Raw genomic sequence first — 26,438 nt, forward strand, 5'->3', positions numbered from 1 at the left:
TATGGTATTCCCATTTATTAGCTTCACGCTTTTATTTGGCTTTGTGATAGAACTGTGCATTCTAAACTTCTAGAGGGCAGAGAAAATGGCTTGGTGCTTTCCTTACACTCAGCAGGCACCATGCAAAATTTGATCCTCACATGCCTTTTTGATGCTCTGGATAATATTAGCACACTGGTGTGTTTTGTGTATCTAAGGACCGAGGTTGTCAGCCTCCCTGTGGCGGGGAATGTCCCTTCCTATCCACTGTAAGCTCTCATGGCGCCTAGGACAGGGCCAGATTACCGCAGAACCCCCTCCCCCCGCCCCAAATGCATATTTTTATTACTAAGGAGGCGGACTGCAAAAATGGCAAGCTCTTGCATAACCCCAGACCTTACGAGGAAATGAGCCAAGTGGAAGGGGATCTGAAGACAGGTCAGAAATGGCCTGGATGAGAATCCCGAGGCTTCTCTCCGAGAATCCAGCCTAAGTCTGTCAAGCTGGACTCCAGCCGCACGCCGCCCGAAGTCCCGGGCCCGGGAGGCAGCCCGCCGGCCCGCCGGCCCGCCCGCCCCGCGCGCCCCCGGGAGCTGTCCAGACGGCCCCGCCCGCGCCTACCTGGGCACTCACCCCGCTGCGCAGCCTCTCCACCTCCCACCCTGGCCGCGGGAGCCTGGCTCGGGCCTGCCCCGCCGCCTCCCCGCCTCTGAGGAGCCCCGCGGGCGGCGCGCTCGCAGCCTCCTCCTTGCCGGCCAGACAGCGCCAGGCGCGCCGGGGGCGGCTCGGCCAGGCTCGGCGGGGCTCGGCGGGCTCGCCCCCGGCTAGGCGCCTGCAGGGGGCGCGGGGACTGCCCCGCCCCGCCGCCTTCCCTCTCCCTCCCGGCTCCCTGGATCCGCGCCGGGAGGAAATGATGTGTTGCTGCCTGGTTAATCACAGCTCCAGACACTCATTGGCCGAGCGCTCCGCAGCCACTTCCTTCTCCTCCTCCTCCCGCTCCTCCCGCTCCGGCTCCTGCTCTTTGCAGCCGCCGCCGCCGCAGCCTCCCCCTCGGCGCTGGGGGAACTTTTCTACTCTCCAGTGACCGTCCTCCCCCCCCGCCCCCGCCGCCCCCCGGGCCAGCCCCCACCCGGCCCGCCCGCGGCCGTCTTTCCAGCCCGTGCCGCAGCGCCTCGGGAAGTTTATTCCGCCCGCCCTCCTCCCCTTCCTTCTCCGCCTCCTCTTCACCCCGCCTCCCCTCCCTCCTCCGGCTCTTTCCCCGGGGTGGCTGCCGCTGCCGCCGCCGCCGCCGCTGCCAGGCTGCTCCTCGGCCAGCCGCGCCGGCCCCAGGGCTGGAAAGCCCCCGGCGCCCCGCACCGGCTCGCCGCAGCCGCCCGCCGCAGCCGCCGCCGCTGCCGCTCTGGGCCGGCCGCCGGCCCTCGGCCCCGCAGAGTTCCGGGCTCCCTCGCCGGCTGCACCGCCCCGCCCCGCGCCGCGCCGGGCCGACCTGCAGCGCCCGGCTGGCTCGCACTCCGCCTCCCCCGGCTCGGCCCCCCGCCGCCGCGGGACCAGAGGTTAGTGCAGGTCGTCGGCCGCGTCTGCCGGAACCGGGAGGACCGAGGGAAGAGGGAGCCTAGCGGGAGAAGGGGCAGGAATTGGGGGTGGGAGGGTGGGCGTCTGAGGTGCCTCCCCCTCGCTTTCATTCCTTTCTCCCCCAAGCCGATTCACTCTCGGTGGGGGAAGCCGCCGCGGAACAAAACTGTCTTGTTGTGGGCCTGAACTGCCGGTGGGATGTGGCAGAGGGCAGAGGCGCGGAGTGCGGTGGTCTCTGGTTTGCAGTGTGTGTGTGTGTGTGTGTGTGTGTGTGCGCGCGCGTGTGTGTGTGCGCGCGTGTGTGCATGTAGTGAACTCCTTCAGGGTGCGCGCCTCTGACTTGTAAATCGATCTGACCGCCTGGCCACGGGGCTCACCTTCCTAGCTGAGCTTGGTAGAGAGTAAAGGGATGGGCGAATCACCCCCACCCTCAAAATATCCGTCTCTTCCAAGAGGAATTTTCTGCTGGAAAGACAGCCAATAAACTCTGCTCAACGCCCTCCCTCCCTCCGTTCTTCCTAGCTGCAGTTTCAAAAAGCTTGAAAGCCAGGAATGTGGGATTCATCTTCCGATCCCCAGAAGGCAAATGTGGTTACAGATGTTGCACGGTACTTTGCCAAGTTTAAAACCCTTCCTTCAACACGGTCACCAAAACAGCGAGGCTAGACCCTTGGGTGCGCTGGGGAGAGATGTGGGCCTCTGGGGCTGCCGGACTCCCTAACTTCCGTCGGGTTCTAGACTGCCTCAGCTCTGTCCAGTTTGTGCCACGTAAGTCTCCCACTCTCCCCAGACTCCCCTTCTTTTCCCCGGGAGTTTTGAACGCTCCTTGCATGGGAGAGAAACTGTAGAAGAAGCTACTTAGCGAAGAAAACGTTCCACTTAGTAGGAAAAGAAAAGTCTTGGTTAAAAAGTTGTGCTTAATGTGGCTTTGGGAGAGAGGTAGCAAAGTAATACAATGGGTTTGTAAATTTTATTGGGCTTTCTTTCTTTTTTGAAGTGTGTGAGGTGGGAGTTCGATGATGATGAGAAAAGGGACTGATCTCATACGTACTTTGTATATTTTTGAAAAGAGGCCCTGGCATTTAGACACGGACTTAACCCAGTGGTTTTAAAGAATCCTGTCCCACAGATGCAGACTGCTCTGACAGCCCAAGGAAAGGCGGTGGCAAAAAATAGACACCACCTCCCTTTTCCCCCCAAAAAATTCTTCCTGGAAAGGTGGTGGTAAGAAATTTCAAGAGCTGGGCTGATCCAAGTGGCGAGCCTTAAATGGAAACACTATAGTATGTCCTGGCACTTGTCTCTGGAGGTGGGTGGCTGGCAGGGGGCCCGGGCTCGGGCAGCCAGCAGACACTAGACTTGTGCTGACCTCAGACACTGGCCTCACCACCCAGTTTTACAGTGTGCTTGAGTATGAATTATGGATCTGCACCATGTCACTGATGGGGACACAGGGGTTGGGAGGTTATCTTAGGCCTGGTCAGGACTTGGATCACCTGGCTTCTAAGACCAAGTCTCCTTTCTTGTGATTCAGTTGTTTTTGTTTTCTGTCCTGGGATTAAAAAAAGTCTTTTGAGGCTGAGATGTGTAGGCCTTAGACTGATTGCATTGTGTGTTGGATAATCGCATTTCTACCGTCACCCCTTCTGAAAATACTCAAAGGTGGTGAATGATGTTGCAATAAATTCTGCATAGATGGCAAAAAAAAAAGTCAAGGGCTGGGATGGGTTCATTCTCTCCTTTTTTAGAAGTATGGGTAAGTTTTACTTGAAATGGAGAGAGTGGTTTTAAATAAAACTTGATATAGGTAGTAGTTTTACAACTTTCGTACCTTGGAAGAGAGTGATCATTTGAATCCGAATAAGTTTCTTGTTACCTCTAAGTAATTTAAAAGGATACTAAGGATGCAGAGTAAAGATGGAGGAGTATGCCATATTCAGGAATGTGGCGAATTAATTTCAGAAGTGAGGAACTTAATTCCGTTAATAGTACTGTAATGTTTTGTTTCCAAAGTAGTGATTTACCAAATTTTGTGCATTTGTCGACAGAACGGATAATAGTGATTGAATCAGTAAATAGAGACTATGCCTCTATCTTACCCTAGATTGCACAGAACTAGTCCCGTGATGATCGTGATAGGCTTCTAGGTAAGGTTGGATTGAGTAGTCCAGCTTTCTGGGGGAGGGAGGGATGGGGTAGAAATGGATTTGAAAAATGATCCTGCTATTCAAGGTCACGAGATGAAGATGGAATCGATGCGTAAATAGTGTACTTTAGGCAAACAGGAGCTGGGACTGGAACCTCTCCTCTGTGCTTGCTCTGCTGTTGGATCCCTGACTCTTGATTTATTTTTACATGTTAGAAATTAGAGAGAAGTAAACTACTGATGGTGGGACAATCCTCTGATATGTTTTGAGTGAATTTAATGAGAGATACGTTGATTTGGGGAGGAGGTGGACTGGATACAACATGCCAGGCACTGTGCTCAGCTCTTTACACGCACTTTTTCATTATATTTTCACAACAACCATATGGTTTATTATCATTTCATTCCTTTACAACAAGAAATAGAGGCTTGGCAAAATTAAGTTGCCCTAAGCTGTAGAGCTAGTCAGTGGTGGAGTGGGGGATTTGAACCAGGAGTTTGTGGGACTGTGGAACCCATGTTCTCGGCCATTCTTGCCAGTGTTTGCCAAAGGTCATTCGTTTGTACACTGTCTTCATGAGTTTACCATAGATAAGTCTGTCTCAGTCTATTAATTAGTTAGTATTTGTCTTTAAAGCAACGATTCACCTTAAAAAAAAAACCCTTAAAGACATCATCTTTTAAGAAGAAACAATATAACACTGCTGTATTTGGAAAGCCAACTCACTGGTTATGATTAGGAAATAATCCTAAAGATGCATTCATACTTTTTCTTAAAAAATTATTTATTTAGTTAGTTATTTTTGGCTGCGTTGGGTCTTTGTTGCTGCCCGCGGGCTTTCTTTTTTCTAGTTGCGGCGAGCGGGGGCTACTCTTCCTTGCAGTGCGCAGGCCTCTCATTGCGGTGGCTTCTCTTGTTGCGGAGCACGGGCTCTAGGCGCGTGGGCTTCATTAGTTGTGGCGTGCGGGCTCAGTAGTTGTGGCTCGCGGGCTCTAGATTGCAGGCTCGGTAGTTGTGGTGCATGGGCTTAGTTGCTTCGCGGCACGTGGGATCTTCCTGGACCAGGGCTCGAACCCGTGTCTCCTGCGTTAGCAGGTGGATTCTTAACCACTGCGCCACCAGGGAAGCCCAATGCATTCGTACTTAGATTGAAACCCAAGTTCAGGACAATGAATTCCGTGTGTGTGTGTGTGTGTGTGTGTGTGTGTGTGTGTGTGTGTGTGTGTGTGTGTGTGTGTGTGTGTGTTGCGGGGACCTGGGGATTTGGGTGGGGTGGGGGAGGTAGGTAGATGATACAGTATTGGGTGATATTCTGGTTTTTGGATTAAGTGATGTGTTCATGGGTGCTGATTTTATTTTTAGACTTTATAACCTACATACACGATGCATACTTTTTTATAAAAAGATAAAGGAAATTAAACACATAACCATTAACATAATGATTACTTGGGGAGTATGTCACTGCACTATGTAGACTTAGCTTGGTGCCTGTGTGAAGTAGGCACGCAAGAACTGTTGGCTGATTGACAAGACCCCAGGTGATAATTTTAAAGTAAGCTGATTGTTGTCATACCTGAATAAGATTGCGGTATGTCTCCCCTGCCCCCTACCCATTTTCTCCTGCTTCCACTCTCATTTCCAATATCGTGACTAGAATAATAGCATGGACTGTTGCGTGGTCTCTCCTGACTGCGGTTATGGGAGACATGGGCTGGGCTGAAGCTGGCATTTCTCAGCATCACCTTGTCTTATATATCTAGTGCTCAGGATGGGGCAAAGAACGCTGTCATGAAGTGTTAAAACGCTTTCGGTTTTACCCAGTGTAAGTGTGACCGTTCAGACTGGGAAGCCGCTATTTACGTTAAAGCAGTGCCTGGCTAAAACGTTCGCGGCATTAAACTGGCGAGGCTCTGAAATGAAACCATCAGAGATTTTAATTGGAGTCCACATAGTCTCCTGTTTTATTTTCCCAAGCAAATATTGGGCACTGCGGCTTTATTCCTGGAAATGAGGATTTGAATTGGGTTTCCTGGTACAAAATGCTTTCTTTGATCTCTTGGAGTGAAAACTTTGTGTTACTTTCTGTGGCCAACTCCAGCTCTTAAAAGAACCAAATGGAATACTTACCTCTTCTTTTTTACTACTTGGCCGTAGACTGCTCTTGCTTGCCATGCTAGTTTAAGAATCAGAAATTACAAACCAGGATTTGTCTATTGGGACAAATAGAGACCCAAATTAAAGACCCCTTGTGAAAGAGCTTCGTCAAGAGTTGGTGTGGTCGGCACATCACAGCCTTTGGTTCAGATAGAAGGTAGTTTTACTTGAACTTATGCTCTCAAAATTAATAGGAGACCCAGCAGCTTCCTTTTTGAAGTTGAAACAAATATTTCCCCCTACCCCCAGTATTCAAACCGACTGCACAGTTGAATAATATTCTTGTGCTCTTGTATGTGTTTCTGGAAATCTGAGCTTGTTTATATGTCTAAAAGACTCTCCTGTGATCCAGGAGAGCTTTTTTCTCCGGAGCCACCGCCACTCAGTTGTTTGATTTTTGGGTTTCAGTCTTTGACCAACATTCCACTTTGCCCATTGGAATTGCTTCATTGTTTGCTCTGGGTATTTGACCTTTATTTCTGTGACTGGGAAAGTGACTTTACATTTTAGCCTTTCCAAATTTTGTGGAGGGTCATGCAGCAGGTGAAGTTTGTTTTTGGAGGATGGGCTAGGTCAGAGGGTCCGATTTAGCACAGGTGCCCTGATGGATTTGCAGGAGTTCAGCTCTCTCATCATAAGGCTAAACCTTGGCTGCCCTATCCCTCTTTCTCCCACTTTTGAGGACAGTCAGATCCTTCAGGGCTCAGAATGGTTGGTCACTGCAAGCAAGAATGCTTCCTGGATTTTGCCTTTTGACATTCTTTTAGGGTTTGGTCATCTTCACTACTCATTCTGGGACTTGATTGATCTCTTTGAGGGCAAGGACTTCAAGTTATTCATTCCTCCATTTTTAAAGTTCTACACAATTCTTTTCTCTTCACCAATTTAAAACTTTTCAAATTCTCTTACTGGGCTCCTTGAGGGCAAGGACTGTGTCGTATTCGTCTTCCATGTATCTGTTGCACCTAATATAATACCTGGCCCGGACCACACAGTCAGTAAATTGTTTTTTAATTGCTGAGAGAATGATTGGATGGTTGCACGTGAAAGGAGCAAAGGAAGCCAGTACTGTAGACAGTCAGGGAGGTGGTCGCAAGAGAAGATGATGCCAGACACAAGTCCTTAAGTGTGTTTGGGAACCAGGGACAAAAGACACTCTAGGTTGAACGAACTGTTTTTTTTTTTTTTTTTTTTTTAGCGGTGTGCGGGCCTCTCACTGTTGTGGCCTCTCCCGTTGCGGAGCACAGGCTCCGGACACGCAGGCTCAGCGGCCATGGCTCACGGGCCCAGCCGCTCCGCGGCATGTGGGATCTTCCCGGACCGGAGCACGAACCCGTGTCCCCTGCATCGGCAGGCGGACTCTCAACCACTGCGCCACCAGGGAAGCCCTGGTTCCTTTTTTTGATTGTTTTTGGAGTTCAGGATGCCACCTCTTTTTTTGGGGAAAAATATCTCAACTAATTTTTCCTAGCCTGCAGAGCCAGGACTCCTGCAGTACCATGTGTGTGGCTGGGACTCAAACACTGGTGAATTGACTCCTCGACACTAACTTTCTCCTGTTGCATATGTTCTCAAACAGTTGACCGTGAAAATAGTGTGGTAGACAGTGCTGATGTGAGAGGTGGATGACCTCTTGGGAAAATGGACAGAATCCAAAGTAAAGTCCTCTTTCGGTAGGTTTTTAAGGGCTGATTTGAGTGGGTGTCCCACGTAGACCTTTTCCACTCGAACGTGTGACAGCTGGGTGCCTTGCTCATCTATGAAAGCCGGATGGGCCTTTGTGGCTACCATGCAGCATGGATGCCATTGAAAATAAGATTGCTCTAGTTTTTGTTTCTTTTTTAGGCATTTATGGAAGAATTATTGACTGAACTAAAAAATAACCTTGAGTTTGAAGAGAAATGTGCAGAGGGGATAAAGGAAGGTAGGGGTAATCTCAGACAAAGCTAGATATTAGATGTGGGATGATACTTGGCGTTTGGAGAGCAGGTACTGAGAAAAATGTGCCGTAAAAAGAACTTGAGGAAAAGCATTTCTGGTCTAGAGGGGATAGGTTGAGGAGCTATTTTAAACCAAGTTCTGAATCTTCACTTTTGCTGTGATTGATAAGTGATGTTACACTCTGGGTGAAAATCCAGTGTGCTTGTTCACTCTCCTTAAGTGATAGTTCAGTGCTTATAAGCAAATAACCACCAAGAGAGCCAGAGCTTTTGGACTTGTAACTTGAGGTCAGGGACTGACAAGAGAGAGAAATATATGGAGGGACAACCAGTAGCAAGAAAAAGTGTAGGTGGTTTTCTAGAGTGACTCTCACCTTCCTCTATGGGAATAGGAAAGTGGTAAGGGAAAAGTGTGCCGAATGATACATATATATATATATATATATATTTTGCGGTGTGTGGGCCTCTCACTGTTGTGGCCTCTCCCGTTGCGGAGCACAGGCTCCGGATGTGCAGGCTCAGCGGCCATGGCTCACGGGCCCAGCCGCTCCGCGGCATGTGGGATCTTCCCGGACCGGAGCACGAACCCGTGTCCCCTGCATCGGCAGGCGGACTCTCAACCACTGCGCCACCAGGGAAGCCCCAAATGATATTTTTTATAGGCTTTTTTGAGCTTGAAGAACTGAACTATTGTGCACAACAGGTGGCAAGAACAAACATTCTCCTATTTTATGAGTGTGGCATAGTAAAAAATGGAAAATCTTAGTCCCCAGAGATTATATAAACGCAAACGTTCTATTTGAGTATTTTAAAAACATTTTTGACTCTCAGCAGTTGAGTTTATATCATGACTGAGTGCACATACACACATACGCATGCATATTAAAGATAAAGCTGGATTACACATTTTACAAAACACTATTGCAATGCTTTCTAATTTCTGTTCAATTTTTGTTACAAAAAATTCTGGTCTCTATCTACCAAATTGATTTCACAACTTGCTAATGGGTTGTAAGCAGCTGTTTAGAAAAACCTATTCTAGGTATTGTGAAAATCAGCCTTAATTTGTTTATTCTAATCTGGGTGAGAATTCTGGTTTTCTTCTTGTATGAGTCTCAGTCACTTTGCAGATGGTCCGTGCCCCTCTGCTGCTCCCCCATCATCCCCCCAATCCTGGTGTTCTTCTCTCTGTGTAGGGGTCTTTGCTTGTTTCTCCAAATCAGATTAAAGTGACTAATATGTGTTTTGGACCAGCTTCAAGCGTGCATCATTATCTTGATCCCAATCAGCATCGAAGTTGGGACTAATTAATTTAAACTGGTGGCAGGAGCCACTTAGCTCCCTGTTTATTTAGATTATGTTTGAATGGGAGGGTGACTTTTCACATAATATGGGGACAGCAGGAGTGCCTATGAAGAGAGAGAGAGAGAGAGAGAGAGAGATGGGGAAGATACCCCTGTACATTTATTGTTCAGAAACGCAACACGTGGTTAGTAGGGTACAGCTCTTTGCATTCAATGATGTAAGTAAGAGCACAGTCCCATGGCGGCGACCATCACTGTTGTCATTGTCCTTATCATTAACATTTCCCTGCCCTGCTGCTGCTTCTGCTTCATCTTTTCCCCCTCTTTGTCCTTCATTTATTAAGCATTTGTCAAGTTCAGTAAAACCAAGTTGATCTTAAGGTGCACTTGAGTAAGGGGTTGAAGAATCACGCATGTAACTATAAAGGGCAGAACTCTGAGTATCCTGGTCACAAGATACAGGGGGATAAGGATCAGCCAACACCTTTGAGGAAGTAGCTGTTTGGCTGGCCTTGGAAAGAGGTACCATTTTGGTGTTATCATTTGGAGAGGTATCTATATGTGTGTAGACTGTGGAATAGGCAACATTCCAAAACCAGGGAATGGGGCAAGTAAATACAAGATAGTTGGCTTTTGTTTGAGTCAAGTTGTAAAAAATAGAGTTGTACATATATTTTTTAAAATAAATTTATTTATTTATTTTATTTTTGGCTGTGTTGGGTCTTCGTTGCTGAGCACAGGTTTTCTCTAGTTGTGGTGAGCGGGGGGCTACTCTTCGTTGTGGTGCGTGGGCTTTTCATTGCGGTGGCTTCTCTTGTTGCGGAGCACGGGCTCTAGGTGCGCGGGCTTCAGGAGTTGTGGCATGCAGGCTCAGTAGTTGTGGCTCCTGCTTTAGAGCACAGGCTCAGTAGTTGTGGTGCACGGGCTTAGTTGCTCCACAGCATGTGGGATCTTCCCGGACCAGGGCTTGAACCTGTGTCGCCTGCATTGGCAGGCGGACTCCTAACCACTGTGCCACCAGGGAAGTCCCAGAGTTGTACATATTTTTAATCACCAGAATCAGACTCAGTGCCTTGAGGTGTAGCTTCTTGGAGAGGCATTAAGACCTGAGACATCTCAAAGGAACAGCAGATTCATGTCTCTGAGTTTGCACTAATTTCCAGGCCAAAGTGTCCTGAGCAGAATGGCCAGTGCTGTTTAAATGGTTACATTGCATACCCTGTCTCACTTTTATTTATTTTTATTTTTTGCCAAGCATATATGGTAGTTCCTGGAAGTTATAAAAGTTAAAAGCTCTTTGTGATGTGATTGGCGTACCTTAAGGTGAGAGCACTTTAGAAGAAAACTTAGGGAGATTCAGAGCCAAATTATGGTTTCCTTTGAATGTCAGACTAGAGGTTTTAGACTTGATTTTTAAAGAGCAGCAATAAGATAATAATACCTGTGAAGGAGGACCTGATCAGGCCCCTACTTGCATTCTCTCATTTAAGGCTCATACAACTCTGTGAGATACTTCATCTTATTATCCCCATTCTACAGCAGGAGAGACTGAGACTCAGAGGGGTGATGGAGGATGTCTAAGGTCCCACGCCTGAGCTTTAACCCATCCCCAAGTCACCATGCTTTATAGCAGAGGTTGAAAACTAGATGGCCCATGGGCTGAATACACCTCAGAGTTGTGTCCTGTTTGATACTGCATTCAAAACATTTTTTTAAATGGTTGCCAACATTTAAATATGGGGAAATTTCCCACAAAAAGTCCAAATTTCCACCTACTCCTGTAAAATTGAAAGCTCTGGCAGCAGCAGGCCCATATTCCTGCAGGAAACCTGTGATTGTGATTGTGTCTGTCTGAGGGGACGTGTGTGCTGTGTTTACCACAGTCCTGGCTCATCCTGTTTTCCTCTGGGTACTGAGGCCCAGCATCAGTTGCTGTTTATTCTTTATTTCTTTAGACTCCTAGCCTGCCTGCCTCACTACTGTGTGCTAACTGCATTGTCCCTTATAGGCATATGAGTGTGAGACCCCTGTTATATAGCCTTCTGTTGGCAACTAATGATTAGTTTAGTGGTGAAGGTAGATGGCCAGCACCTAAGAGGAAATGAAAGTAGGTAGAATTGGGTTTTGGGCTGGAGAAGCTGTAGAGTGAATGAATCATTTTTTGTGAAGAGAGGGAGGGATGGGTGGTGGACAAACGTATCTGACTTTTGGAACCTGGGTGACTAGGAGAATGGTGTTGATCTTAAAAGAAAGCAGAAGGTTTGGTAAGAGGGGCTGGTTTGAGATGGGGCATGGCACTAGCATTGAGGTTCTGGTGGGACACAGACATAGAAGAGGGCTTAGCTGAGTCTAGTGAGTTGACAGGAGCCCTGTCAAATATGATACTGGAACCCTGGAGATAAGGGCTTGGAGCTGTGGAAGAGGATGGAAATGCCTTTTGGAAATGGGAAGAAGTGGGCTAAGGTCTGAATGATAAAATGAACCAGGTACAAACAGCTCAAAGTCTCTTATTGACTTTTTTGGGTCAAGTTCCCTGTCTTGCAAATAAACCAAATGTTTATCCTGACAAAGGAGTACAATAACAATCTTCAACTTTTAAACTTGGGAACTAATGAACATCTGCTCATAGAATCAAAGGCAGATATGCTTTTTGATGAGTGACACCTGTAACTTATGTTTATGCCTATTTTACTAAGCCTTATTTAGGTGAAAAGGATTCAAGCAATGACTTTTTCTTTTCTTTTTTTCTTTTCTTTTTGGTACACAGGTGATAGAAAATGTTCCTGAGATGGGGGGAAAATGTCAGAGAATGGTTCAGTTTAGAATGGAATGTCCTTTTCAAATTCAGATGAGGTGTTTTTTTTTTTTTTTCCTTCTCTTGGCTTGTTTGTTTAGGATTCCCTCCAACTCATTGTTACTTAATCAGTTTAGGTCCACCTCAGCTACTCTCCTTCTCCCCTTGTTCCCTTTTAATCCCTAAGGGTCTTATTGTTTTAGGACATTCTAAGCACTGGTGGAGTGAATCTTTTTCAGATGTGGATATTGAACATGGAAATCTTCCAGGAGGGCTTTTCTTTTGTTCTCATAAAGACTTTTATCTTGGATATTTCAGTCTCCTTTTTGGCCCATCTTACTCTTAAAAATTTTTTTTTTCAAATTGGTGTTTTTATTTCTAATACACACATAGCTTTATTTCATTACATATATATGGTAATATGGGTGCTTATAAGTTTTTTCTTAAAAATCATATAAATATATATATATATATATATATATATATATTTTTTTTTTTTTGTGGTACGTGGGCCTCTCACTGTTGTGGCCTCTCCCGTTGCAGAGCACAGGCTCCGGACGCGCAGGCTCAGTGGCCATGGCTCACGGGCCCAGCCGCTCTGTGGCATGTGAGATCTTCCCGGATCGGGGCATGAACCCGTGTCCCCTGCATCGGCAGGCGGACTCTCAACCACTGCGCCACCAGGGAAACCCCATATATTTTTATTCATTAAAATATTTTCTGTTCTAGAAACGAAATTTATATTATGTTACGTATGCTCAAGGCAAGACTTGAAGTATAGGAAGGGTATATAGTGAAAGGTAACTTTTGTCCTCCAGCCTTCTACTTTACCTTCCTGGAGAAAAACCATGATTAAAACTAATTGTGTATCCTTCCAGTGATATCTTTTACATTTACAAACACATACTAATGTGTTTTTCCTATACGTTGTATCATAATGTGCACATTTCAATTCTATACCTGACTTTTTAAATTTAATTTATTTTGGAAATGTTTTGCTATCACTACCGTGGAATTTCCTCATTCTTTTGAAAGGTATTTCGTTTTGTGGATGTATCATAATGTATTCAGCCAGTCTTTCGCTTGTTATTTTAGGTAACATTATGTGTTACAATGTTTCAGTGACTGTCTTTACATTTACTACTATATATACATATTGATTTAGATATAGAGTATATGTAGATGGATCTGTCTTTCTGTCTATCTCCTGTATATCTGGGGGTAAATATCTAGGATTGGAATTGCTGAATTAAAGGGTATTTACATTTGAAATTACGGTATAGGTTGTATCATGAATTGGATATTGGGTTGTGTCAGTGAAGCAAAATGGCATGGTGGAAATGAGGAAGTAACCCATAAGACTCAAGCACTAGTCTGTCCTCTGGTGTAAACCAATTTTGTGGCCCAAGAAAGTCACTTTATCAACCTTTTTCTTTGTGGTACTTTTCTTTCCTCATCTGTGAAGAAGGGCATAGACTCAGCTCTTTCTAAAGTTTGATAATTTGTTGATTCTCTCAGTCTTCCTCCGTTTTGGTCCTTCCAGTAAGTGGAGCTTGATGATTTTTTTTTTTTTTTCCTGTGTAAGTTTGAGTCTATGAAGAACCCTGGGCTTTGGGAGCCTTGCTAATAACCACAGCTTTACTTTGATTGTTTTAAAGCACTGGGTCTGGTTTGTGCTTTATGTTAAAAGCAGAGCTTATACGGTTGGTTGTGTCTCTCTCTCTCTTTTTCTTTCTTTTCTTTTTTTTAAATACGGTGAGTGGTAAGTAGGCATTAGTGACCAAGAAACCCATATAGTCAGCTTTCTATTATTGATCAAGAATAGAGGCAATGGATTTTTAGACTTAGGGAAAAATATTTTATTTTTATAATAGCTTTCTTAAAAAAGCAATAGGCCTATAATAGACAGTCTTTAAGAAACAGCAACATTTTATTTATGACTTTGGAACAGACCAGAGCAGACTGCTTTAGCTCTTTCAAAGTATTTTATAATATGAAGAAGGTAAAATAGAGGATTATTTAATATTTTAAGGTATTTAACTGGTATAGATTAATAAGATGATTGGATTTCCTGGTGGTTACCAAATTAGATGTATTTAAAAATTCAAAACCAAGTAAATAAAATGTAATATAAAATTCATGTTTATTCCCTGTACTGCATTTTTTCTTTGGAATTGGTTCCCCTAAAATTAAGCAACATGCTTGGATTTTTTCATTTGAAAGACTTGGAAATTTTGGGCTGCTAATATAAATGTAATTTTTCTGGAAAAGATTTTGAGCCCTTGGTTACTCATCAAAAAAAAAAGATCACTACAGCTCTTTAAGTATACAAATTTATTCAAGTCTCTGTAGAGTAGCGAAAAAGAAAAAAATGGAAATGACTTAAATGTTCTACAATAACCTGTAAAGGTTAAGTATGTATACACAAAGACTGTGTGTGTGTGTGTGTGTGTGTGTGTGTGTGTGTGTGTGTGTATGTACACTGTTAGTATATCTGTGGGGTAAATATTGAGAACAGGGACTATGTCTATCTATTACTCCCTGTGTGTGTATCCTGTCCCTAGTTTACTGCCTTATCCATTGTAGGCACAAAGAAAATTTTGGAATGAATAGAATGACCATGGAGGTTATATAAAACAACATTAAGTAGAAAAAGCAGGACACTAAAACAGTATAATTCCATATACATAAATTATGTACAATTCCATAAACATAAACCACAGTACAATTCAGGTTTGTAGTTATGTACTATATGGATATAGAGAAAAAAAGACTAGTAGGAAATAAACTGGAATGTTAATAGTTATTATTTCTGGGCTGTGCGGGTCATGCATAATTTTGAAGAGAAAATCTTTAAATACAAAGAGGTGAAGTAAATATTGGAAGATTTTTGTCACCTTGGTAATATATTTTACCCTTTCAGCATTAAAGGTGGTCACCTTACCTAAAATGATGTATTACAATACTGCGGCCTTTTCTCCTCTTGAGTAAAATGTACTTTATCTCAGTAGTGTGACAGGTTTTATATCTACTTTAGAATTAAATTATGTTCTGAGAGTTGGACTTTTAAGAAACTGGTTTTAATTTCACATCAGTTGAAGGTAAAGGGCAGTGAAAGTATATTAGATCTGGTACAAGTGTCTAATTATAATTATTGACACATTTTCAAATGCTCTCTTTCTTAAGTGTGATACATTGCCCGTGATTTTGACAGCTGTGACTACATTAAACCTGCTCGAGTACTCTTTTCACAAAGGTTTGTTTAAACTTAGAATTGTCAGAAGGATTCTCTGTAAAGTAGATGAACGCAGATTTAGAGGTCGATGGTGTTGCATTTTCCACTGTGCCTGGTGATTTTAGTCTGTTAAATGTTAATCAGAAGATTATCTGGGTTTCGTTTTCACTTTGAGAAAATTGGGAATTTTATTGTTTTGTATCCTATAAAAAATTAGGCGATGATAGTCCTTTGTGGTTTGACTCTGTGCAATGATAGCATAAAAATTCTGCTTGTTTCTCTTGCTGGAGATCCTCAACCACAAAACTCCAAGCTGAAAATTGGATTCTGTGTAATAACCTCATTTTCTAAAAGTCTTCCCTAGACCAAGTTCATGCATTTCTTTCGTGTAGCCACTCCTTCCTTCTGTATAGATTTGTTGACTAGCTACCGTGTGCCAGGCCCTGGGAATATAAAGACAGAAAGGCTGTGAGAGAGCTCAGTTTGGGAGAGACAGAAAAATAGTAAAGCTACACCAGCGTGAAGCACCAGAATGGAGCTGTAAACATAAAGTTGGAATGTGCAGTTCTGTTTGAGAGGGCAGCAAGGTCGTCATCTCAGGATAATGATGTTCTCAAGCATCTTGAGGGATGAGTAGGAAGGCATCGGGTGGGAAAAGGGCCTTCGAGGCACAGAGGCTTGTAGGAAAGATAGCATCCTTTAGAACTGAGTGTGACCAGAGCCATGCTACTTAAATGTGGTCCTTGGATCAGCAGTAATGGCATCATTTGGGAGTTAGCCTCACTAGAAATGCAGAGTCTTAGGCCCACCCCAGTACTACTGAATCAGAATCAGCACTGCAACACTATCTCCAAGTGATTTGGGTGCTTCTAAAAATTTGAAAAACATTAGAACACAGGAAGGGAAAAGATGGGAGAGCTGGGAAAGTAGACCACTGCCAAGGAGTTTGGCCTTTTTTTTTTTTTTTTTTAAGCATGAACTTGATAATGAGGAAGTGACATTATCAGATTCACTTTTTCCCAGAATTGCCTGGAAGTTCAAGTGAGGCAACATTTAACAAAAAGTTTCTTGAAACCTCAATCGTATAGTGCTCCACAAAAAAGGTCCTCATATGAGCTTGAGAAATGCAGGATATGTCCTTCTCTCAGACACTGTAAATGACCAGAGCGCACTGGAAGTTCCGAGAAGCTGGCGTTGAGGAAAACCATTAATTTAATCATCTATCCTGGGATATCCCTGGGGTCTTTCAAGTTTATTCCACAGTGGAACCCTTTATAGCCACACAGCTGTTCACACCCCAGGGAGAGTGGATGGTATTTTGCTGAACATGTTTTGGGAAATGCTAGCACTCATTCCCAAACTTCAGAGGCTGCTTCATCTGAGTAGCGTGACCAACTATCCTAGTTTGCCTGGGACAGAGAGCTATCCTAGGATTTTCAGTGCTGGAATCCTGGGCAAACAAGGGTGCCCTTGGGCACCCTTCCTATTTGTTTACCATACCTTTGACTAATTACTTCATTTTTCTTTAAATGGGCGCAGCCTTTTTCCGTAAATACCTGTTTCAGGCTCATTCTAATGGAGTCATTCCCAAATTCGTCTGCACATTGGAAGCATGTGGGAATTTCCAAACCTGATGCCCATCCCCCTGCCCAGGGGGATTTAATTGGTCTGGGATGTATTTTTAAAGGTCCCCAGGTTATTCCAATGTGCACGAAAGTCTGTTCAAAGCAACTATCCTTGTGGAAATGTGGTCTCGATGTGCACCTTAAGAATTTATTTTAATATGTAATAGGAAAAACATTAACCATTGGAAAGAAAAATAAATTAAGAACCATGGAGCGTCATGTTGGGGGACCACCAGTAGAACATGTCCCACACTTCGGGGACACTCATGTGGAGGCAGGGGAACAGCAGTCTGGTCGAGAAACAGTGACAAATGTGGCTGGAGAGGACGGTAGAGATTTCAGGGCTGTTGAGGGAGTTGAGCTGACTGATCTGCTCTTTGTGGTGAGGTAGAAGGAGGAGAATCTCAGCTTGCGGCGGGGGTGGGCAGCGATCACAGAACAGAATAGGGAGGCGCAGGGGATTCTATAAGGGGACAGGTTCAATTTGATAAGTCCTGCTTGAGCGGCTCTGGGACATCCAGGGGGAGCTGTCAGAAGAAAAGTGGTCATAGCTCAGGAGAAAGGGCTGGGCTGGAGACCACGGAGAGCTTCTCCAGGTCCGGGCATGAAGTTCAAGGTGGGGATCAACCTGCCTGGGGAGAAGGGCTGAGGGGGTGATCTGCCCCCGGGTCCATGGGGTGAGTGCAGGGAGAAGGGCTGAGTCTGGGAATTGGAGCCGGAGGGACGTCAAGGGGAGTGTCTTCTTCATCCACCTGGAGGAAGGGGAGGTTCTGTTCTCCCAGGGAGTCTTGTGACCCAGACGGATAAGGGTTCTCCAGGGCAGTTGGTTTTGGTAATCTAGGGTGGCATTAGTCCTGTTTGTGTAAGTTTAGCATGAGGGAAGAAATGAGATTAGAGTGGGTTGAGAGGGAGAAGACTTGCTAGAGCAAATGACTCTAGAAGTTCTAACTGCAGAAAAAGCCTGGCATAGCATGGGGCCTTAGGGAGTAAATCTGGGTTTGTTTGGGGAGTAGTCATCTTTGTGGTTACTCATGGACGTGACTTCAACAAGGAATAACAATTACAAGGAATATTCAGATAGTCACAGGAAAATTGCCAGAACTCTCTGGAGCCCCATGAAACTGCTTTACTTTCAAGTCATAGCCGTAAACCTTTTCTCCCCTCCTTTTCTTATTATTCCCTGGACACAACAATATCAGGTTCTGGATTTATATGTTTATAAATGTTACTAACTTTTTTTTATGGTTGATGATAAGGCAGCATATGATGAAGTATTCAACCTTCGTTCCTACGTAGCTCACATTTGTGGAGGGCTTTGCAGTTTACCAAAACACCACCACATCTTATGTGAGCCTCTAAATAACCTTTGCACAGAAGGCAGGGCCAAGATTAGTATTTTTCCATTTTACAGGAAAAAGAAAGAGGAAACCCTGAAGTTTAAATGTATTGAAGAGGACTTGCCCAAGATTAAAGGCTTGGTGAGGGATCAGTCAGTGATGGATGCTGTATGGAATCCTGGTCTCCTGGTGCAATACTTCTTCCATTATATTTGGAGAGGGATGGGAGTAGAGAGTGTGTCTTCTTTTTTTTTTTCCAACTAGTTTGTAAATTCCTTGAGGACAGAGACCTTATGTTCACTGTTGAGTTGTTTACTGACTCTTCCACTCACTGCTTTGCAGGGACCTTGGGAGGCGGTGGTGGACACGAGCGCCCATTGGTCCAAGCGTCCACTCTCAAGGGCCTTCACATTGGTCTTGACATTACTTTTGAATGATAGAGCCCCAGAAATATACCAACAGGATTGAAAGGAGGCATCCTGGATCATACAACTTTGGACTTGTGTCTCATTACTGGACCGTGTAATTATCTTGAGACCAGCCCAGTAATATTGCCTGGCATGTTTTGTAAATATTTAAAACATACACAGTTTTTGTCACTCTGTCTTGACATTTCTTTACATAATACCAGAAGTCATCACAGTGGAAGAGGCCCAAACCTCTGTGGACTTCAGAGGGGCCCTCCTTTATGTATGAGATGCTCTGATGAGCTGAGTGGAGGGACGTGGGGATGAATCAGCTCCTCTCACAAAGCTCACAGCTTTGTTGAAAGCTGATCTTGTTTGGTAGCCCTTACAGGGCACACAGTGGGCCCTCAATAAATACTTGTTATTTTGAATCAAGGGAGCTGTTATTTTGTGTTATGCATTCTCTACTGTATCACAGTGGACCACTGTCAATTTTTTTTTTTTTTTTTATGATCTTTTCCATGAATCATTAAAGATCCGGTGTTAGGATTTGGGGAAGGGGAATGATGAAAGAGAGTAAAGAAATAGAATCAGCAAGCTTTAGGACAAGAGAGGAGAGGCTTTGAGTGAGTGGTGAAAGTTGAAAGCAGGAAGGAGTCGCTCAGGGGCAACTGGACAGATGTGGAGGCTCTTTTGAAAGAGCACACCCAGGGGAGATGAGAACGAGACAGGAGCCAGGAGCCATTCGAATCTGATAATGTCCTAGAGGGGAAAACCGAAGGCCTTTTCAACCTTAATTGTAGCCACAGGACAAAAGCATATTAGAGCACTTTTTTTTTTTACCTCTTCTAAGGGCTAGTAGTGGATAATCTCTTTTGTAGAGTCATGTCTAAAAATCTGCTCTTCGGATTACATTAAAGTTTATTATTTTTTAGGGTGTTGTGGGTTGAGGAAGAAGCATAAAAATTTGACTCCCTTTCTTGTATTTACACTACAATTTCAAGCTACTGGTTTATTATGAAGCAAGGAACTTTTTAGTCATTGAGCAGATTTCAGCGGATGAGTTAATGTTTGGTCATCGGAAAATGTATCATTAGAGCTTGTTTCTCTTGAGAGGAGAAAAAGGCAAAATATGAGTCAGATGCAGCATCAAGTCATTTCCCTCCTCTTAATTAAGCCACCCTCCTGCCGAAGGACCATCACCCCGCAAGGGTAATTCAGACGGTAACAACCGCTGGCCTTTGTAGTGGACTTTACAGTTTATAAAGCACAGTTTTGCTCTGACTCCTGTATATAAAGTTGGCATTTCTGATGAGGGAGGCTCAAGTGAGTTGTTTTTCTAGGGAAGATGCTTTAATCAATTTATACCTAAAAGTGCCCTCTGCAAGTCTGAATGAGATGTTTTGTCTGGTGAGGGGTCCACCGGTTGTTCATTGGCATTTATGAAAAATGTTAAAAGGTAGTAAACTAACCCGTGACAGTGGGAGAGTGTAAAGTTTGGTTTACGGATAAACACTCTGCTGTGTGTTCTGTGTTTGCCTATTCTATTCATTCCCTTCCTGTCTCTTTGCTCTTGACTCTGTAGTGATTGCTATGTTGTGTTCCATTTTGCTGGTGACTGAGATAATCACCAAAACTTCGTGCAAATTTCTAACTAACTAGAAATATGTCTATGGGAGATGAATGTGAAATGTTGGGAATAAAAATTGCTTCCATCTTCTTTCATTTTCTTTTTTCAAACTCTTTTATGGTCTATTTGATTCATGTTTTTAATCTGTTCTTTTTTTTTTTTTTTTTTTTTTTTGGAATACTGACTGTGTGTTAGGCCTTGTGCTGATGACACAGGGACCAAAGGTGCTATTCCTGGCCTCAGGAGAATTCACAGCTTAGTAAGGGAGACACACGAATCAGCGGTTCAAGTACAGCTTGGCAAGTGCTGTCTATCACAGAGGTGGGCAGAAGATCCAGCAGTGAGTCCAGAGGAGGAACACCTAACCCGCTTTGGGGGGAAGGGTGTAGGGAAGGTTCTGACTCAAGGAGGTTATTAAGTGCACACTTTAAGAATAAGTGCAACTAAGCCCGGCAATATAGAGGCAGAATATTCTAGTGTAGGGGACATTCAGTCTAAAGGTAGAAGGCAAAAGGAGAGTGTGGTGCATGCTGGGAGTGGCAGGTAGTTTAGTTTAACCATAGCTTAGGGTACATGTGGGAATTGATATGATATAAGGTTGGAGAGGTGGGTGAAGACTACATCGTGAGGACTCCTTATTCTGTGCTGAACAATTCAGATCCTACTCCCAAACTATGCTAAGTATTAGGGAATTTTAGGGAGGAAAGGATCTGGTTAGATTTGGATTTTGGAGCAATCACTGGTAGCAGTTTTTGAGGATGATCTTGAAAAATGTTATCTATCTGTGCTCTGGACTGAATTACGTGTGTTTCCCCCGAATTCATATGTTGAAGCTCCAACTCCCAATGTGATAGTATTTGAAGATGGAGTCTTTGGGAGATAAGTAGGGTTAGATAAGATTATGAGGGTGGGGCCTTCCTGATGGGATTAGTGCCCTTATAAGAAGGCACACCAGAGAGCTTGCTGTCTCTTTGCCACATGAGGACACAGCAAGAAGGCAACCATCTGCAAGCCAGAAAGAGAGTCCTCCTCAGGAACTGAATTGGCCAGCACCTTGGTCTTGGACTTCCGAGCCTCCAGAATTGTGAGAAAATATATTTCTGTTGTCTGAACCAGCCAGCATATGGTATTTTGTTATGACATTCTGAGCAGACTAATACAATCTATTTTATGTATTTGGGTAATTGTGAAACTAGGAACAGGAAGGATATTACAATAATTCAAGTAAGTAACAGTCATTTGGCTTAGTCTGTTTTGGAAAATATTTGACTGTGGAACTATTCATGTTAAACTTAAAAAATCTAGTTTTGAGATATTATTGTTAGAACATCACTTCTGTGATAAGTCTTATGGGAGAATTTTCTTAAACATCTCAACATACTACCTTTTATTAAAGTAATCCACTCATGCCTCGAATTTTTTTAAAATTGTCTTTTATTTTGCATATTGGTACAGCCCAGTTATCAGTACCTAATGCCTCAGGGTTAAGTCTGTTGGACAGTCCTCCCCTGCTTCAGCTAATTTTGATACTATGACATTTAGACTGTTTTAAAGGAATCTTGATGTTTGTATGGTTTTAGGAATTCCATGCAAGATTCCATGATCTTCTATCATTTAGAAGATCATGGAACTATGGCAGACTGTGATATTTGTTGTAAAACTGGTACCAATCTTGGGTGTGTTTGCATAACTATTTAAAAGAGAATAATTTTAAATACTTTTGTTTGTACGTGTGAGGATGTGTCTTAAACATGTTATCCAGCACTTAACTCTGTGCCAGATATTTTCAGGTTGAGTCTAGTCTCCTTTCCCAAGGTCTTGCTCTTTATTTTTTCTCTGCCCTTTTCCCCCAAGCTCCTTCAATTTATCCTCTTTGTTGGCTTTTTCCCTTGAGCTTAGAAATAGGCTTACGTCTTTCCTGTCATTAAACAAAATGTTTTGAACCCTATGACTTTCATAAGCTGTTTCCTGAGGAAGCATTTTAGAAAACGAGTCTGCATTCATTGCTGCTGCTCCCTCTTCAGCCCCTGGCTGTCTTCTCCGAAATATAATGTCCTTTCTCTCCCTGTATTCTTCTCAGGTTGCTCCCATTCATTAGATGTTTCTGAAGAGATGTGAGTGTCTCAGGAGTGTTAATCCTTTTCCTCAGTGGCCTCTTCTTAGTGGTAGAGTCACAAGGTTGGGAGGAGTTATTTAATCCAACCATCCAGGGTCTGCAGTGCTCTGCATCGTACCCTCTGAGTGAACCCCCAGGCTTCGCAGAAATTCTGCAAAGTTGAGGCATGCAGTTTCTACTACGAGCTCATTCTACCTTTGGACAACGCTGACTATCAGAAGGTTGGGTTTTTTGGTCTATAATAAGTGCAGCGTCTGTTTATCCTTTGGTCATAGTTCTTTTTCCAGCTATAAGTAAGAGAGTACAATACTATATTTACATGATTAGACCTATCACGTTCATCCTGATATTCTTTTATCTGAGCAAAATCTCTCCAGAGCTTTCCAGTGGTCACCGCCATCCTGCCCACCTTTTTGCTCATGCTTCTGTTTGGTTGAAAGCCTTTAAAAATTGGTTTTTAGAACTGATTGCAGTATTCTTGAGTGGGTTTTCTCTCCTCTTAATTTTTTTTTTGACTTCCATGCTTGTACGCATGGAAACTGCTGTATTTCAGAGAACCACATTGTCCTACTTACTGAGTTGACTGCCCACAGAAATCTCAAACTTTCTCATGTCATATCTATCTCATATCATAGATGCTGCTGTTTTCCTCACATTCTCCTTGTCTACTTGTGTCCTTGTCTTTTATTTCCTTTACTATATGTAGGACCTTAAATTTACCTGATTAATCTCTAGTTTGTCAGGTCTCGCCCATAGCACTAGCCTGTTGAATATGTTGGATTCCATTTCTATCACATTGGGAAGAGATGAGTTCTCCTTCTGTACCCTTTGAATGCAGTAACTCATGGGTACATCTGCTTATCTTTTTGACCATCTTGACCACAGATATTTCATGAGATACTTTGTCAGCTGCCTTGCTAAAATCTGTGTTTCCTTGCACTTCTAGTTTGGGAATCTTATTGAAAAAGGAAGTTAGGTTCATCTTGCATGACTTGCTCTTAGTATTGAGATCCCCAGGAATTATCTCTTGCTAAGTGTTTGAAATGCATTCTCAAATTTGCCTGGGACTTTGGTCTCTGTCTGTAGACCTTGACATTTTCCCCTCACTTTTATTTTTCCAAAACATCTATTGATCACTTAATCCTTTCTGACTTGGTTTTTGCTGACTTCCTTTCCTTTTCCTCCCAGTTTTGGAATTTTCTGAGACAGCTTGTTTATCTCTTTTTCAATTTCCATCCTCTAAGGTTCTTGATACTTGCGTTGCCCAGGAGGCAGCCACTAGCCACAATCTACATAGAGACTTTATTGGCTCTCAGAAAACTACTGACTTCAAGTTGAAAGCCAGAGCAGGAAACGCTGACACATGGAGTAGAAGGTTAAGGTTGACTATTCTGGGAATCCAGGGAAGAGCACACGGAGAGAAGAGGTCACGATTTAACCAGTCGGACATGTGTGTTGCTATTGCCAGGTTACACTTGTATAGTGTGTTCGTGGCCCGACGACTGCAAACAAAGATTTATTTTGCGAATAAACGTTAATAAATTTTTGTGTAGAGTATTTTTTAAAATAAAATCCTATGTGTACTGTGCCAAGAGATAACACGTTTTGGAAGCAAAATAAGTCCTTAAATTGGCTATGTTGACATGTGATTCTCCATAGTGCTGCTAACCTTGCTAGGTTATTCAAATACTATACAATAATGTTTGCCGCCGTTATCCAGTGTCTGAATGTTTTCTGTATGCTTCAGTTTTTGTAAATACTACTAAGCATTCTTAGTTAAACAATATTAAAAAGATACTCACAATAGTAAAGAGTGAAGAATGTTGGTAATATTTTAAAAATGATTTGTGATTTCAAGAATTCTCAGGAATTTTATTTTCTCGTTCCCACATCCCAAAGATTGATATCTGTAGGGAATTTGGAAATGATAGCCCATAGTGCTTATCCCAAGAGGTATTTGTATCTGATTTATTATGTGATAGGTACAGAAATTGGGTTTATGTGTTCAGAAACTGTTAGGGCACTTTGACATTGCCATGATTTAACATGTGATCAGTGGATCCAACTCACTGGACAGGGTGTTTTACAGAATTATTCTTTGACTGTGGATGGTAAATTTAGTTGGATAATCACTGGTCTAGGTGAGAGATAGTGATGGCTTGGACCAGGCTTTGAGTTATGAGAGGAAGTTGGTTGGAATCAGGATATATTTTGAAGACAGAGCCAGTGGGTTTTGCTACTGAATTAGATGTCAGATTATTCTAGATGATCTTCACCTCTCAAGCACTTCATTTGTAAAATGGGGACAATTAGGAGATCTACACTTAAGATTATCATATCTATGTCAAGCGTTTCTCTGAGCTTGCTGGAGAAACTGCTGCTAATATAACTTCCTAATCCAGTCATATAATTCCCTTGACCTTCAGCCCTTCAGCTGCTCACCAAGGCATATAGAAGAAATTTTAAACTGTTTAGATTGACTTTAAGATATGTGGCATCTTCCTTCAGACTCTTTTCCATGGTTATCTTCGACCACGTCCTCTTATACCCTTGACTGTACTGTTCCAGTCGATCTATTGCTGCACGGTAAACCGCCTCAAATGTAGTGGCATAAAACAAAACCCATTTTACTCTACTCACAGTTTAGCAAAGCAGGGATTTGGAAAGTGCACAGCAAGGACAGCTTGTCTCTGTTCCACAATGTCTGGGGCCTCAGCTGGGAATGCTTGAAGGTTGGGGGCTGGAATCGTCTGGAGGCTCATTCAGTCACATGTCTGGCTTGTGATGCTGGCTGTCAGCTAAAACACCTACATGTGGTCTCTCTACATGGGCTATTCTGAGCTTCCTTAGAGCATGGCGGCTGAGTTCCAAGAGCAAGTGTTGCAAGAGACAGGAAATGGAAGTTGCTAGTTGCTTAAGGCTTGGTCCTGGAGACTGGTACGGTGCCACTTCTACTGCAGTCTGTTGGTCAAGCGGTCACAGAGCCCAGATTCAAGGGTGGGGGGGAAGGGGCACACAGATCCCACCTCTTTTCTTTTTAAATGGAAGTACAATTGATTTACAGTGTTGTGTCAGTTTCAGATGTACAGCAAAGTGATTCAGTATATGTGTGTGTGTGTGTGTGTGTGTGTGTGTATGTGTGTGTGTGTGTGTATTCTTTTTCAGATTCTTTTCCATTATAGGTTATTACTAGATATTGAATATAGTTCCTTGTGCTATACAGTAGGTCCTTGTTGTTTCTCTATTTTATATATAGTAGTATGTATCTGTTAATCCCAAACTTCTCATTTATCATTCCCCTACTTTCCCCTTTGGTAACCATAAGTTTGTTTTCTACGTCTGTGGGTCTGTTTGTTTTGTAAGTAAGTTGATTTGTATCATTTTTTTAGATTCCACATTTAAGTGATATCCTATGATATTTGTCTTTCTCTTACTTCACTTTGTATGATAATCTCTAGGTCCATCCATCTTGCTGCAAATGGCATTATTTCCTTCTTTTTTAGGGCTGAGTAATATTCCATTGTGAGTGCATGTGCTTGTGTGTGTGTGTGTGTGTGCGCGCGCCACATCTTCTTTATCCATTCATTCATCTGTCAGTGGACACTTAGGTTCCTTCCATGTCTTGGCTATTGTAAATAATGCTGCTATGAACATTGGGGTGCATGTATCTTACCGAATTAGAGTTTTTATCTTTTCTGGATATATGCCCAGGAGTAGGATTGCTGGATCATATGGTAACTATTTTTAGTTTTTTAAGGAACCTCCATACTGAACTCCATGTGGCTGCACCAGTTTGCATTCCCACCAACAGTGTAGGAGGGTTCCCTTTTTTCCACACCCTCTCCAGCATTTATTATTTGTAGACTTTTTGATGATGGCCATTCTGACCGGTGTGAGGTGATACCTCATTGTAGTTTTGATTTGCATTTCTCTAATGACTAGCATAGATTCCACCTCTTAATGGCAAGAGAGCCAAAGAATTTGGGGGCCATGTTTTGAATCTGCCACAGCCAACGATTTATTTGCCAGCTTCCTCTGTACATTTTTGTGTCTAAATGCCTCAATATGTCAACCGCTTTCCCCCTCTACTCTCTACCCTCTCCCCAGTTCAAATGCCATTTCTTTCTCCGTACAACCTTTGTCATATCTCATCTTCTGGCTAAAAGCTGTTTCTCCTTCCTTAGTGTTCCCACAACAT

The 26,438-nt window shown here is 43.4% G+C and overlaps 1 protein-coding gene across 1 annotated transcript in view; it reads left to right on the plus strand.

Moving 5' to 3' along the window:
• Positions 1–1,429: 1,429 nt before the first annotated feature.
• ACVR1 (activin A receptor type 1) overlaps positions 1,430–26,438 on the plus strand; it is a 126,929-nt gene continuing 101,920 nt past the window's right edge. Inside the window, exon 1 of the mRNA XM_060152848.1 lies at positions 1,430–1,532. The gene's annotated coding sequence lies outside the window, so the exon portion shown is untranslated. The remainder of the gene's footprint in view (positions 1,533–26,438) is intronic.

Source organism: Lagenorhynchus albirostris, chromosome 6 (genome assembly GCF_949774975.1).
Source record: "Lagenorhynchus albirostris chromosome 6, mLagAlb1.1, whole genome shotgun sequence".
Classification (NCBI taxonomy): Eukaryota; Metazoa; Chordata; class Mammalia; order Artiodactyla; family Delphinidae; genus Lagenorhynchus; species Lagenorhynchus albirostris.